The following is a 6,851-nucleotide window of genomic DNA, read 5'->3' as shown; positions in this document are numbered from 1 at the left end:
GATTGAGAGTCAACACCACACTCAGTTAAAAATCTCCCGCCTCCCTTTTTCCTGATGATTGCAAAACCAAATATAGAAAAACTAGAAAGTGTTTGTAATCCCTAAAAATTACAGACACTTTTGGAGTTATCTCTCTCTACATTTGTGAATTTCCACTTTAGATGTATACTTTTTTCTTAAATCAAAACATGAGTTGGCACTAGTCCCTTTATCTCATAAACAAAAAGATAAGAAGGCAAATAGATCACAACAAAAAGAAAATTTTAGAGTTCATGTTGCAAAAAATTTTAAACTACAAAAAATTTAAGTAAAAAAAATTTATTCATACACCACAAATGAACTCAAAAGTTTTGAAGTCCAAGTTTGGGAAATTCCACTAGTTCAACCATAATCGCTTGGAATTATATAAGAAAGAGATTTGTAATTAATCCTAAACGTGTTTTTAATATGGATATGCATGCTTGAAACATGTTAACGATGCAAATGACCTATGGATCCAAACCTCATTAAATTCTTAAGTGAACATGTGGTGGGATATTTACCCGAGTTAAACAAACCATTATTTTGCCTTTTACAAAAATCTGACCGAACAATCATTGATGATTGTAAACTGATTTATCGGTCAATCATGCATAACGGGCTATATTTTTGTAAGAAATGACTTATGGATTAGGACTCAACACTACACTGAGATAAAAATTCCCTGCCTCCCCCTTTTCCCAACGAGTGAAAAACCTAATGTATAAAAACTAGAAAGAGTTTACAATCCCTAAAAATTACAAACACTTTTTGGAACTATCTTTCTCTACATTTTTATATTTCCAAATTAGAAATAAAATTTTTTCTTAAATAAAAAACTTGAGTTTTTTACTTTACCCTTTATCCCGTAAACAAAAAGATAAGAAGGCACATAGATAACAAAAAAAGAAACTTTAGAGTTCATGTATTCAAAAAATTTAAAACAAAAACAAATGTAAGTAAAGAAAATTTATTCACATACCACAAATGAACACAAAAGTTTTGATATCCAAGTGTTGTAAATTCCACTAGTTCAACCCTAATAGCTTGGAATTTTATAAGAAAGAGATTTCTAATTGATCCTACACATGTTTTAAATGTGGATATGCATGCTTGAAACATGTTAAATATGCAAATGACCTGTGGATTCAAACCTCATTAAATTCTCAAGTGAACGTGCGGTGGGATATTACCCGCATCAAACAAGCCATTATTTTGACCATTTAAAAAAAGCTGACCGAACTATCATGGACGATTGTAATGTGATTTATCGGTCAATCTTGCGTGATGGGCAATATTTTTTAAGAAATGACTTGTGGATTGGGAGTCAACACTACACTTAGTTAAAAATCCACCACCACCCCCTTTTCCCGACGATTGCAAAACCTAATATATGAAAACTAGAATGAAATTACAATCTCTAAAAATTACAGAGACTTTTTGAAATTATCTCTCTCTACATTTGTGAATTTCCATTTTAGATGTATACTTTGAAAAAACTTGAGGTTTCACTTTTCCCTTTCTCTTGTAAACAAAAAGATAAGAAGGGAAATAGCTCACAATCAAACGAAAACTTTGGAGTTCATGTAAGAAAAAAAATTAATACAACAACAAATTTATGTAAAGAAAATTTATTCACATGCCATAAATGAACACAAAAGTTTTGATATCCAAGTTTGGGAAATTCCACTAGTTCAACTCTAATAACTCTGAATTTTATAAGAAAGAGATTTCTAATTGATCCTAACATGTTTTAAATATGGATATGCATGGTTAAAACATGTTAAACATGCAAATGACCTTTTAAAGAGAACAAAAAGTGTTCATTACGTACTCAAGTGAATGTGTGGTGTGATATTTACCCGAGACAAACAAACCATTTTTGCCCATTTACAAAAAGCTAACTTAACAAATCATAGATCATTGTAAAGTGATCCATCAATCATATGTAACGGGCAATATTTTTGTAGGAAATGACTTATGGATTGGGAATCAACACTACACTTAGTTAAAAATCCCCTGCCATGCTCTTTTCCCGACGATTGCAAAACCTAATATATAAAAACTAGAAAGAGATTACTATCCCTAAAAATTACCGACACTTCTTGGAATTATCTCTCTCTAAATTTGTGCATTTCCATTTTTGATGTATACTTTTTTCTTAAATAAAAACTTGAATTTTCACTTTTCCCTTTATCTCATAAACTAAAAGATAAGAAGGCAAATGGATCCCAAGAAAACAGAAACTGTAGACTTCAAGTATGCAAAAACTTTTAAACAAAAGCAAATGTAAGTAAGAAAAATTTGTTCACACACCACAAAAGAACACAAAAGTTTTGATATACAAGTTTGGGAAATTCCAATAGTTCAAACATACTCGCTTGGAATTTTATAAGAAAGAAAATTGTAATTGATCCTACACATGTTTTAAATATGGATACACGTGCTTGAAACATGTAAAAAATGCAAATGACCTATGGATCTAAACCATATTAAATTCTCAAGTGAACGTGCGATGGGATATTTACCCGAGTCAAACAAGTCATTATTTTGGCCATTTACAAAAACTTGACCTAACAATGATTGTTGATTGTAAAGTGATTTATCGATCAATCACGCGTAACGGGCTATATTTAAATAAGAAATGACTAATGGATTGGGAGTCAACACTACACTCAATTAAAAATCCCTCGCTTCCCCCATTTTCTGACAATTGCAAAACCTAATATATAAAAACTAGAAATAGTTTACAATCCCTAAAATTTACAGACACTTTTTGGAATTATCTCTCTCTACATTTGTGTATTTCCATTTTAGATGAATACTTTTTTATTAAATCAAAACTTGAGTTTTCACTTTTCCCATTATCTCATAAACAAAAAGATACGAAGGTAAATAGATCACAAAAAAAAAAAACTTTAGAGTTCATCTACGCAAAAAAATTAAAACAAAAACAAACGTATGAAAAGAAAATTTATTCATACACTACAAATGAACACAAAATTTTTGATATCCAAGTTTAGGAAATACCATTAGTTAAAACCTAATCGCTTGGAAATTTATAAGAAAGAGATTTGTAATCCCTTGGCTCCCCCTTTTCCCGATGATTGCAAAACCAAATATATAAAAACTAAAAAGAGTGTACAATCCCTAAAAATTCCAGACACTTTTTGGAATTATCTCTCTCTACAATTGTGTATTTCCATTTTAGATGTATACTTTTTTCTTAAGTAAAAACTTGTGTTTTCACTTTTCCCTTTATCTCGTAAACAAAAAGATAAGAAGGCAATTAGATCAAATCAAAACGAAAACTTTAGAGTTCAAGTTTGAAAAAAATTTAAAAAAACAACAAATATGAGTAAAGAAAAGTTATTCACACATCACAAATGAACACAAAAGTTTTGATATCCAAGTTTGGGAAATTCCACTAGTTCAACTATAATCGCTTGGAATTTTATAAGAAAGAGATTTAAAATTGATCTTGCACATGTTTTAAATATGGATATGCATGCTTGAAACATGTCAAAGATGCAAATGACCTATGGATCCAAACCTCATTATATTTTGAAGTGAAAGTGCAGTGGGATATTTACCCGAGTCAAACAAGCCATTATTTTGCCTTTTACAAAAAGCTGACCAAACAATCATTGTTGATTGTAAAGTAATTTATCGGTCAATCATGCATAACGGGCTATATTTTTGTAAGAAATGACTTATGGATTGGGAATCAACACTAAACTCAGATAAAAATCCCACGCCTCCCACTTTTTCGGATGATTGCAAAACCTAATATATAAAAACTTTAAAGAGTTTACAATCTCTAAAAATTATAGACACTGTTTGGAATTATCTCTCCACATTTGTGTATTTGCATTTTTGATGTATACTTTTAAAAACTTGAGTTTTCACTTTTCCTTTTATCTCGAAAACAAAAAGATATGAAGGCAAATAGATCACAAAAAAATGAAAACTTTAGAGTTCATGTATGCAAAAAATTTAAAACAAAAACAAATGTAAGTAAAGAAATTTTATTCACACACCACAAATGAAAAAAAAAAGTTTCGATATCCAAGTTTGGAAAATTCCACTAGTTCAATCCTAATAGCTTCGAATTGTAGAAGAAAAAGATTTGTAATTGATCCTACACATGTTTACAATATAGATATGCTTGCTTGAAACATGTTAAAGATGCAAATGACCTAGAGAACCAAACCTCACTAGATTCTCAAGTGAACTTATGGATTAACAGTCAACACTACACCCAGATAAAAATCCCCCGCCTCCCCCTTTTTCTGATGATTGCAAAACCTAATACATAAAAACTATAAAGAGTTTACAATCCCTAAAAATTATAAACACTTTTTGGAATTATCTCTCTCTACATTTGCATATTTCCAATTTAGATGTATTCTTTTTTCTTAAATAAAAACTTGAGTTTTCACTTTTTCCTTTATCTCGTAAACAAAAAGATAAGAAGGCAAATAGATCATAAAATAACGAAACTTTAGGGTTCATGTATGCAAAAAATTTAATACAAAAACAAATGTAAGCAAAGAAAATTTATTCACACACCCGAAAGGAACAAAAAAATTTTGATATCCAAGTTTAGGAAATTCCACTAGTTCAACCCTAATCGCTTGGAATTTTATAAGAAAGAGATTTGTAATTGATTGTACACAAGTTTTAAATGTGGATATGGATGCTTGAAACATGTTAAATATGCAAATGATCTATGGATCCAAACCTCATTAAATTCTGAAGTGAGCGTGAGGTGGGATATTTATCCGCGTCAAACAAGCCATTATTTTGACCATTTAAAAAAACTCTGACCGAACTATCATTGTCAATTGTAATGTTATGTATCGATCAATCTTACGTAATATGTTATTTTTTTTTTAAGAAATGACTTTTGGATTGGAAATCAAGACTACACTTAGTTATAAATCCCCCGTTACCCTCTTTTCTTGACGATTGAAAAACCAAATATATAAAAACTAGAAATAATTTACAATCCCTAAAAATTACAGATACTTTTGGAATTATCTCTCTCTACATTTGTGCATTTCCATTTTAGATGTATACTTTTTTCTTATATAAAAACTTGAGGTTTCACTTTTCCCTTTATCTTGTAAAAAAAAATATAAGAAGGTAAATAGCTCACAATCAAACGAAAACTTTGAAGTTAATGTAAGAAAAAACATTAAAACAACAAAAAATGCAAGTAAAAAAATTTTATTTACACGCCATAAATGAAAACAAAAGTTTTGATATCCAAGTTTGGGAAATTCCACTAGTTCAACCCTAATAGCTTGGAATTTTATAAGAAATATATTTCTAATTGATCCTAACATGTTTTAAATATGGACATGCATGGTTAAAACATGTTAAAGATGCAAGTGACCTTTTAAAGAGAACAAAAAGCGCTCATTAAATACTCAAGTGAATGTGCGGTGTGATATTTACCCGAGACAAACAAACCTTTTTTTGCCATTTACAAAAAGCTGACATAACAAATCATAGATCATTGTACAGTGATTGATCGATCTATCATACGTAACAGGCTATATTTTTTTAAGAATTGACTTATGGATTGGGAATCAACACTACACTCAGTTAAAAATCCCTCATCACCCCCTTTTCCCAACGATTAAAAAACCTAATATATAAAAACTAGAAAGAATTTACAATCCCTAAAAATTATAGACACTTCATAGAATTATCTCTATCTACATTTGTGCATTTATATTTTAGATGTATCCTTTTTTCTTAAATAAAAACTTGTGTTTTCACTTCTCCTTTTATTCGTTAACAAAAAGATAAGAAGGCAAATAGATCACATCAAAACGAAAACTTTAGAGTTCATGTATGAAACAAAATTAAAACCACAACAAATGCAAGTAAAATAATTTATTCATAGCCCAAAATGAACACAAAAGTTTTGATATCCAAGTTAGGGAAATTCCCCTAGTTCAACCCTAATAGCTTGAAATTTTATAAGAACGAGATTTTTAATTGATCCTACAAAAGTTTAAAGTATAGATATGCATGCTTGAAACATGTTCAAGATGCAAATGACCTATGGATCCAAACCTCATTAAATTATCAAATGAACGGGCAGTGGGAAAGTTACCTGAGTCAAACAAGCCAATATTTTGCCCATTTACAAAAAGTTGACCTCACAATCATTGATGATGGTAAACTGATTTATCGGTCAATCATGCGTAACGGGCTATATTTGTTTAAGAAATGACTTATGGATTGGGAGTCAACACTACACTCAGTTAAAAATCCCCTGCCTTCCCTTTTTTCCCGACGATTGCAAAACCTAATATATAAAAACTAGAAAGAGTTTAAAATCCCTAAAAATTACAAATTTTTTTTGGAATGATCTCTATCTACATTTGTGCATTTAATTTTTAGATTTATACTTTTTTCTTAAATAAAAACTTGAGTTTTCACTTTTCCCTTTATCTAGTAAACAAAAAGATAAAAAGGCAAATAGATCATAACAAAAAGAAAACTTTAGAGTTCATGTATGCAAAAAATTTAAAACAAAAACAAAGGTAGTAAAGAAAATTTATTCATACACCACCCTAATCTCTTGGAATTTTATAAGAAAGAGATATGTAATTGATCCTACACATGTTTTAAATATGGATATGCATGCTTGAAACATGTTAAATATGGAAATGACCTATGGATCCAAACCTCATTAAATTCTCAAGTGAACATGCGGTGGGATATTTATCCGAGTCAAACAAGCCATTATTTTGCCCATTTACAAAAAACTATCCTAAAAATCATTGATGATTGTAATGTGATTTATCAGTCAA

Source organism: Aristolochia californica, unplaced genomic scaffold, assembly GCF_029961685.1.
Source record: "Aristolochia californica isolate CCGP_79_NKW_82.1479 unplaced genomic scaffold, dmAriCali1.0.hap1 SCAF_8, whole genome shotgun sequence".
NCBI classification, from domain to species: domain Eukaryota; kingdom Viridiplantae; phylum Streptophyta; class Magnoliopsida; order Piperales; family Aristolochiaceae; genus Aristolochia; species Aristolochia californica.
Note: the sequence above shows the minus strand (reverse complement) of the source record.